The sequence below is a fragment of the Labeo rohita genome, chromosome 3 (assembly GCF_022985175.1).
Source record: "Labeo rohita strain BAU-BD-2019 chromosome 3, IGBB_LRoh.1.0, whole genome shotgun sequence".
NCBI classification, from domain to species: domain Eukaryota; kingdom Metazoa; phylum Chordata; class Actinopteri; order Cypriniformes; family Cyprinidae; genus Labeo; species Labeo rohita.
The window spans coordinates 30,369,020-30,379,276 of record NC_066871.1 but is presented as its reverse complement, the minus strand read 5'-3'; positions in this window follow the sequence as shown (position 1 = coordinate 30,379,276).

Here is a 10,257-nt window from a genome sequence, read left to right as displayed (position 1 = left end):
TCAAATTTACTATTCATTTGAATACTGAACAACTGAATTTGAATAGATAGATAGATAGATAGATAGATAGATAGATAGATAGATAGATAGATAGATAGATAGATAGATAGATAGATAGATAGATAGACAGATGTAATTTGCATGACTCAAGATAACTGACATCAAATTCTGGCTATATATGTGTTGTATACATAGTGTTTTGGTAGCATTTGATTGGCATCAGTGCAGGATGAGTCATCAGTATGTCTGGTCTGTTAAAATGTACAGCTTTCTACCATACAGCAACAGAAATAGACTAATTTAATTGTTTAAATGTACCCGTTAGCCATTGATTGAGCAATCAGATTCACGCTGTTAGTCGAGCCATTGCTGTCAGACTAGACTTGCTGCTGAAAACAAACAGCATTTTCCATATTACCCTCGAGGCACAGAGTTTACAGTTTTCGATAAAGTTAACCTTGTTTCCGCATATGAGAAAGTAACACCAATAATATTCCATTTTAACACTAAAATCATACCCATTTAACAAAAAATATTTTCTGTTAAGTTATGGAAACATTATTTCTGAATGTTCTCAATGTTTCTTCTCAACATCCATCTAAAATACTTCAGAAAAATACATGAACATGCAATAAATAATGTTTTTGTGTTAACGCTTTCAGAATGTTGAGACCAGATAGGGGTCAAATAATGCGGTTTCTTGTTTTTCTTTGTCTTGGGAGTGTTACAAGCTGTTAGTGCATATGTAAGATCTGTAAAATTGCAAATATTAAAGTCTTAAACTCAAAGAGATATGTTTTATAAAAGTTAAGACTCAACCACGCCTTCCTAAAACTGCTCAAACACACCCCCAGAAATCTACGTCACGGTGTGGGAAGATTTGCATAACACTACCAAATGCATATGCAAAGAAAGAAGGCATAACTTTTTATTCTGGCTGTAGTATTGTTGTGGAGACGCTGTGTGTTTTATTGTGAAAGCGAATTTACTTTGTTTAGCCTTCCAAATGAGTACACAACTAGAAATTAGTAGTTAAGTAAATTTTACGACACTGTTCCAAAACAGTACAATGCAGATATTGGAGTGGGTTCCTGAACCTGGGAGAGTAGCCTACAATGCCAGCTGTACACAAAGGGTTAAGACTATAAAGTGGGGCTCACAGCATGTAAGTACGATTTCATATTTAAAGAATTTGCTACTGACTATTCAAATGCAAGTTTTAAGCATTGTAGAGTAGTGCTTGTTGTTTGTCGTTTCTATGATCACAAATGCAGATATGGTGTTATGTTTACGCGGCGTGGCGCAACGCGTAAAAAGACAGTAATAAATGCCTTGTTTATAATGGGTTTTATTGTTTTTGTCTCGTCTAAATACACAAAAAAATGTTCTTTTTAGCAACATCATATGACCCCTTTAACCAATATTCTGTTCACTTTGGGTTACTGGAAGAATGTTTTTTAATAATTGTTCTGAAACAAAGTTATGAGAACATTCCTTATCTGCTGAGTACCTGTACTGTTACATTTACATACTTGATTAAAATGCACAAGCCCTAGGGAGATACTGCTGTGCCCCAGTTAAATATTTCTAATAAATCTCATCTGAGATAGTATGTATAGGGTCTCTAACATACCGGTGAATGTCCCTGATAATATTTGAGCACCCGTGTCATGTGTATTTTTTTTTTTTTTTATCAGCTGTTTGGAACCAAAACTAATGATTCACGAATAAATCACCACTGATCTAATCCATAATTTTATTTATGGAAATATCTCACCATTGACTGATGCGTCCGGGTCGCACTCACTCCAGATTGTATGTCTGACCTAAAACGCAACTGCCCTCATGCAAAGGCAAAATAGCATACAAAGTAACACATCTGTAGCAACAGAGTAAAAGTGAATAGCACATAACATGCACAATATGAGTATAAACATAGATATCTGTTGATACAATGTGTGTGACATGACTAATCATGCGTCTTCGTTTTCAAAAGCCTCCGTTTTTACAGCCCACACTACAACGTGAAAGTGGCGTTTTCAAATGTGTCTGCTTTGGAGAGAGTTTTCAGTAAGCTCTGTTTTCCTTGACAAAAACACCGTCTCAGTGTGGACAAACGGCAAAAACAGAGAGAAAAAGTTTAAACGTATTAGTGTGAACAAGGTCTAAAGCCCTTAAGGCTCACTTTCCTGCCGAGTTTAACTCCAAGCCACCCTCAAACACATCTGAACAAGCTAAGCAAGGTCTTCAGGATTACTGGCAGGCCAGTTTGATCAAGGTTGGAGATAAACTCTGCAGGAAAGTGGACCTTGAGGGCCAAAGCTGAGAACCCCTCATCTAATCAGTCAAGTTCACAAAAGTGGTTCAGTTTGAATCATTCAGACAGTTTATTTATAAATCATTTGAAGCAGTTTCTCACACTGAAACGGGGTACCATAGAAGGCAGAAAACAAAAAAGCGCTGGATGAAGTATTTACCTGCAATGTAGGGGACAGCTGAGTGATTTGAGCCTGTGGGGAAGTTGAGCCACCCCTTGTTTCTAGGCAACCTTGAACAAAATTGGATGATGTGGCCACACATATTTGAAGAGTAATCTCTTTCACTCACCCTGTGATGGAGAGAGGTCAGTGGAATAATTGGTAACTACGTTAAAGTTCAAAAACCAGTTTTTTGCTGTTCAAAGTGATTTTTCATGTTTAAGGACTCACGCTTTTTGTTTCTGAACAATTACAGACAAATGTGAAAAAACATGACACGTGTTTGTGCTTTAGGAGGTTATAATATAAGGCTCACCCTTCTTATAGTTAAAAAGTATTATTTTACTGTAATTCTACATTATATTTCATTAATTTTAGACCAAACATTTATGATTTAGTTGTTTGTTTTCAAACTTGATTTTGTTTAAATAGGCCTTGTTTATGAAAACTGGCAAATAAAGTTTAAATATAATTGTATTTCCCTGCTACATTTATAAGTGGGATGTTGCGTAGTGTTACCCCACGTAACACATTTCACGTTTGTTTGTGAATGGAATGCACCTCCTGATCTACATATATCCTGTGCAAATCATTCATGATCCAGCTTCACTTACAGCAGAAGTGAGTGTAAGGGTTTTTTTATGAATCTTTGCGATCACCTTTCCTAATAATGTGCTAGTTAGCAAGTTTAGCGGCTAAACGCGGCTAAATGTGGCTAAAGTAAACAGGCTCGTCACTCCACAGAGAGAAGAGAGGGGCGGGGTGAGCAGAGCTCATTAACATTTAAAGCAACCTTGACCAGAACAGGAGGATTTTTGCAGAGCTGATTTTGGCAAGGTAAAAAGGGTGTTGTTTTACACTACAATTGAGAATTTTTAACCAAAGCATGTTATAGACTTTTCATTAAGACCCTAAAGAATCATATCAACTTGTGGAAAATGGGCATCTGATGAACCCTTTAAATAAAACTTTTAAGAAGTCATCCAAAAAGGGGTATGAACATGACGTCACCGTCAGCTGAAGTGAGTTCGGCTGCATTGGTTTTCAGCGTGAATGCTTTGACGGAACGCACAAAACACGTCTGAAATGAGAGCTTTGTGATTGACTGTACAAAGAGATTTGACAAGAAATCTGAGTGATATTTTTACAGGTTGCCGAAAGCTACAGAAAAGAGAAGCAAATAAATCGCTGCAATTCACAGAAACAAACGAACTCCAGGCAGCGAAAAACAGATCAGTCTCACTTTCTTTTTTCTCAAAATTCCATTGCTGAAAATCATAGCTATCAGCCAACCTCAGATAGCCATAACTTTTGTTACATTCAAGCTGTGGACAAAATAAAACAGTTTGGAAAGGACTTGAACCCAGCTTTCATAGGTATCAAAAACCTAAAAAATTTCAGCATGTGTTGGGTTTTCTAGATCACATCACATGTAAGTTTTTGGGCTGGACAATATATATATATATATATATATATATATATATATATATATATAAAATTGACATAAGCGATCACCCAGATTTAGACCGACCTATTTTAATGAGTTCACAAGCAAATTTGCTTTATTTATTTCCCTGGCGTCACAAAAATCACTATTGCTGGACTACTGGCTATTTGGTAAGTTGTAAGGAACATTGTATCGAGTCCAGCAACCTTTAATTTAAGCTGATTATAGTTTGTTTTACTCACATTTTTGCAGCTTCCCTATTAAATACATTTACACAGCAGCTCTTTTGCCACTCAGTCCAGCTGAGGGGGCGTGTTATGGTGGGAAAGTGATGTCAATGGATACCCTCTATAGACCACGCCCATACTGAAGAGGAAAACAATTCAGTGCTCACCATTGACTTTGTATTGCGGGAAGCTGCCTCCTTGTCATTTCTGACTTATAACAAAAAAAAAAAAAACTGAATATTTTTTTAAAGCTGCTATGTGACAAGGTGTACAGCAAACAAGCTAAAAAAGAAAAACAGAATTACGTTTTTATAAGCTGTCAGCCCAAAAAATGAGCATTTCAGGACACAAGTAGTTGTTAATGTCAGGGTATGTCACATGGGTATGGGCTATTCAGTTGGATCACTTCTCCAACAAAAGGAAGATAAGGAGAAGGAGCACTGACATAGACCAATAAAATTTAGTTTCTTAATATATCTCCTCCTCTCAGGTTCACATAGGGTAGTGAAATAACCCTTTAACATGGTTAAAAATAATGAATGTGTTCTGTTGCCGATTAAGTTTCCCTCCAGTGGGCATAGTTCCTCAGAGTAATAGGACACATTGCACTCTACTTTTGTGTCTTTAAATGCTTGTTTTTTGGGGGTTGACAGCTTATAAAAATGTAGTTCATTCATAAATGACAAGGAGGCAGCTTCCTGCAATACAAAGTCAATAGAGAGAGTTGGATTGTTTTCCCCCCCAGGAGCGTGGTTTTCAGATTATGATGCGTGTCCAGAGATTGACTTGCTATAAAGAGATGAGAGGGTCTGTCTGTATTACTTACTAGTGGAGAAAGCATAACGGCTAACTTGGATCACGTGTCCCTTAATAACCAATCACATTACAGCCTTGACGGCACTGAATTTCAGTCAGAGTTCAGTCACCATTTGCGGATACCATAGGAATGAATGAGAAGTGCCATAAGCTGAATCCCACCTGTCGCAAAAAGTCAGTGACGTCTCTTATAAAACAGAACTGTTTTCGAGGTAAACTCTAAAAATAGTTAAATCCAAAAGTATTGCTTAGTGAAAACATGTTGAAGATTAGCAGACAGGCTGTCGATTCATTAAATAAGATGTTTCCTCCCAGATAGCACACGTACGTCTGCAAGATGTCTGTTAAAGATCACTTGATCTGGAAAGAATCTGCTGTGTACAAACATCTGGCAGACGTCTGTAAGATGTCAGTTTTACATACATTCTAAATCATAAACATCTTAAAGACATCTAATAGACGTCTATTTGACATCTGATAGAAAACGTCATGTAGATGTATTGCAGATGAGCAAACACTCTAATTAAAACGTCTTGCAGATGTAAATGAAGACGTTAAATAGACATCTCCGAGATGTACCTGTGCTATCAGGGCTCTTATTCAGCATGGTTTAGCCTCTCCTCCATGGACATCCATTAAAAAATGGCCTCTGGTCTCCTTTCCCATGAACTGCTAGACCGGGAGCGTTGGCTTAAGCTGTTATGCTTTTTCGGCTAATGGTTCTAGGCTTGCCCTCTAATGGCTTTGGCGTGTCACTCTGTCTCTATTCCTTAATGCGGTAGTAAGCCTATGGGTGAAAATAATGAGAAGAATAACAACATGCAGTAATAGGTAAAACCAGGGCTCTCAGGTCTCACGCATCCGCCATGAGACACGCATTTTAACCAGTTCACACACTCTCACGCCACACCTTGTATTTCTCATGCTAAAAAGTAAGGGATAATTTGTCCCGCTATATAATATTAATGGACGAGCCGCAGGCTTGCAGGGGGAGCTCATAGCTGTCTTGACAGTTAAATGGCACCTACCAGCAATTATCAGAAATTAGAATTTTTGGTTTTCGTGACGAGGTAAGCGGTGGAATCGTCGATCGCGTGGCTGCTGCTTTCTCTAGCAGTGGAGTTTTGTGCACTTGAGGCAGTTGTTGCGGTCACGGAGTGGACGTTGCCATTTGTATTTACCAAAAACTAACAAAATAAATGCAGTAGGTAACCCATTCTTCTTTTTTTTTCTTTATCCTTCATTTTAACCGATTCCTGGACGAAATCACTCGCCAGTGATCAAAGATGAGAGCTGATGTTGGGGAATATAGCCAAATTCATGCAAAATTATTAGCTCTCCAACAGCTTTAACTAAGTTTTGGCAACTGGAAACTAATAATAAAAACAGACAAATTTATCCAAATTGATTAGTTTTCTAAATTTCTAACTAATGTTTTCAACTGTTAATCCTTTTGAAACTTTTAAAGGATGCAGGGTTAACCTTACAGTAGCACTCAACACTCATTAGAGACTTACAAAATCCTTCATCACTTGAATTAAAATTATAAGAATTTAATTTTAAAGCACAGCCACCACAACCTCAGACTTTAGTACCTAGGTTAGGTTAGGTTAAATACAGATTTAAGATCAGAAGATATAGTTTAGTAGCTATGATACCATTTTCATAATCAAATCATTGCATAGCTATGACTGGAAACACTGGCATCTAGCAATGCCTTTGGGGGGAAAAACAGTTAATCTTAAAAAATAAAGCATATACATAAACCCAAATATGGAAATAAATCAGTTATTGAATTTGTGTCCTAAACTTCTGAAACATTTTGTCTCATATTTTAAAACAGTCAATGCAATTTGGGAAAGAAATTAATCAAATCTGTGTGAAAATATTCAGATGCAACCCCTTTGTAATTTTCACAAGTAACTGTAATTTAACTATACATTGTTTCTCAGCAACTGTAACTGATTAGTTACAACTAGATAAAAAAGTTCGTCAAGACAAACTATTTTGCAATTAAATTATATAATTTCATACATGTAACTAGTTACTAGTTAAGTTTGAGCCCCTACCGCTGTCATCAAGGCATCAATATGTTCAACAAACACTTGCAATACAAAACGCCATTCATAAGCTGAAATATGTACTTTCTCTCTCTCACACACACAGCTTGACATGCTCAGGGCAAGTTCTGCAATACTGTATGTGTAGGCCTACAGTATGTACTTTGAACACTGCTGTTCATTGGCTCATTTGGGGCCAAATTTCTTTTGATTTTTTACACATTTGTATTCTTGAAATATACAAGACATTTAGTTTTATTTTTTATGAATTTGACTTTAATACAACTTACCAGTTGTTATAGTTTCTATTGTGTGCTGGTCAATTATAAACAATAGATAAAATTTAACTTCTAGCAAAAACTGGAGAGAACTGCGTAGGGCCGAGGGGCTCCTCTCCTAACAGATATAATCTCACTCCAAACTTTTTCTAAAACTTGAGAGCCCTGTAAAACTGTTTGCATTACAAACCAGTGTATTCATAATTAAGATAATACATAAAAATAATATGGTAAGACACACCAATTTGCAGTATCAAGCAGCAAAACGAGCTGTTAAAAATAGCTGGATGCAGATAAGACCGGAAGCCAGAATCATAAAATTTAAAAATGGCCGTGCCCACTCTTAAAGGGGTCATCGGATGCTAAGTTCACTTTTTCATGTTGTTTGAACATTAACATGTGTTGGCAGTGTATGTACAAATCTACCCTATAATGATAAAAATCTATGCAGTGGTTTTTAATTAATCTGTACAAATAATATCCCCTTTTTCAAATCGAGCCGTTCTCAGATGCCTGTCAGTGTGGCGTCACACGATAGTTGATTGACATGAGCTCTTACCTCAGACCAGCTGTCACAGTCCAGTAACTTTCCATGTTTTGATGCCAGAACAGGGATGTAAGTTAGACAAGAATATCTCAGATTGAGCGATTGAGGTGTTGTGTTGCTGGATGTAATAATGAACATAGTGGTCGTCATTTACTCCCGACATCTGAGCCGCTGAAGATGCAGTAGATTACATTTGTTTGTGAAGGGAATGCACCTCCCGGTCTACATATATCCGTCTATGTTCGCGCAAATCATTCATGATCCAGCTTCACTTACAGCAGAAGTGAGCATAAGCCTTTTTTTATGAATCTTTGCGATCGCCTTTCCTAATAACATTGTAGTTGGGAAGTTTAGCGGCTAAACGCGACTAAATGCGGCTAATGTAAACAAGATCATCTTTCCACAGAGAGAAGAGAGGGGCGGGGTGAGCAGAGCTCATTTGCATTTAAAGGAACAACCCCTTAGAATGAGATGATTTTTGCAGAGCTGATTTTGACAAGGTAAAAAGGGTGTTGTTTTACAAAACCATTGAGAATTTTTAATCAAAGTATATTATAGACTTTTCATTAAGACCCTAAAGAATCATATCAACTTGTGGAAAATGGGCATCCGATGACCCCTCTAAGCCTCGTTAAAGCTGCGTTCACACTAGCGGCAACTTCTGTCACTGCATGTCGCCAGTGGCTGGCGACAAGGTTGCTAGTGGGCGTTCTCACTACTGGTTGCCTTGACAGCGAATCAGGTTTCTTGCCACTAAATACAAACATTTTGGAGGCAAAAGACTAAATATAAAATAAATATAAATTAAATCTGTACATACAAACAAAAATGAATGAGAAGCAGAGCCTACTTTTTTCCATGAGAAGTCGCTGCTAGTGTGAACGCAGCTTTATGGGAAAAATAAGGTGGATTTTCCAAACCTTTTTGTCCTTAGGGTCACGCGGAGCTGAAGCCTAACCCAGCATCTTGAGCCACAGGTGGGGAACGTGAATCATCAGTCCATGACAAGGCTCACAAATAGTAAAGTCATTACTATTGATTTTCTCTTCCTTCGATATAGCATTTGGTGAAAATGTATTTAGCCAGTGATTAATCTTGAAACCCTCTTAGCACTAACATTGTGAAAGTTCGGCTCATTTCTATAACGCCGTTTCAGGCACTCAGCGTTATTGCATCGTGTATTCACGTGCGAACTCGAGTTAATAAAACACAAAGCCGCTTCATGCATCACAGACCAAACATTCTCCGCAGTCTCTGGGCGCCCCGTGAAGCAAATGCGACAGGAGTTCACAGCGTTTCCTAGAGACAAAACTCAATTCCGGCTCAGGCTCGTTTCCTGTGGTAACAGTTTACACATTCATTATGATCCTTGACATGAGCGCTTTTATTTAATTCACATATGTTCAGATAATTACTTCCTCTCACTGGCGGCGCCTTTATACAGTAAGAGGAAGTTTGTTGTATACAGGTGTTATTATAATGAGCCCTCATTAGTAAGCAATTGAAATTAAATCGTAAATACATAGACAATTCTGCAGGAGTGTGTTACAGCTCCTGAGCAACATACTTGTTTTGTCCTGTTTTTCCAATGCAATCATGAGAGGAAATGGAGCGCTTGGAACTCCTTTTATGGGAATATACTTCACACGTTGATTTAAAAAAAAGCATATGCCCATATAATGGCGAAAAACAATTTTCCAACCAAATTACATTCACTTTTCAGAAGAACAAAGGCTGGTTTATCATACAGTGTTGTTCTGCACACACACACAACTTCGGCACAGCCTTCTGCATCCTTATACCGATACAGAGTAACAATAAAGAACAGTTTGTGGTGATATTTACATGTACAGACAATTTAAAATATTTACTACATCAATATGTTTAAAAAGTGGACAATATAACAACACATATATAATATCTAAAACGAGTACCATCACATACACATTTACAATGACATCAAAAACGAGCTGTGTCTCCGAGGAAAAGCAGTGAGCTAGTTTAAATGTGATTAAGGACAGTTAAGGACAGCTCAGAACCATTTTCAATGACTTTAAAATGCTTTTTCATTTTAAATAATGTAAAACAAGCACGTTTCTTTTGAGGTAGAAAATGTGACACATTTATTGACATTAGAAGGAGAAGAAAAAATTGACCTGTCATATTTATATGCCTCTATGTGAGTGGATAAAGTTATTTAGCTGCAGAAATTAATTCTTTTTTTCATCAAGGACACATCAAAAGTGACATTCAAGACATTCATTATAAGATTTATAGTTCAAATAAATGCTGGTCTTTTGAATGTTCTATTAATCAAAGAATACTGAAAAAAATGTATCACAGTTTCCACAAAAATATTATGTAGCACAACTCTTTTCAACACTGATCATATTAATTGTTTTTTT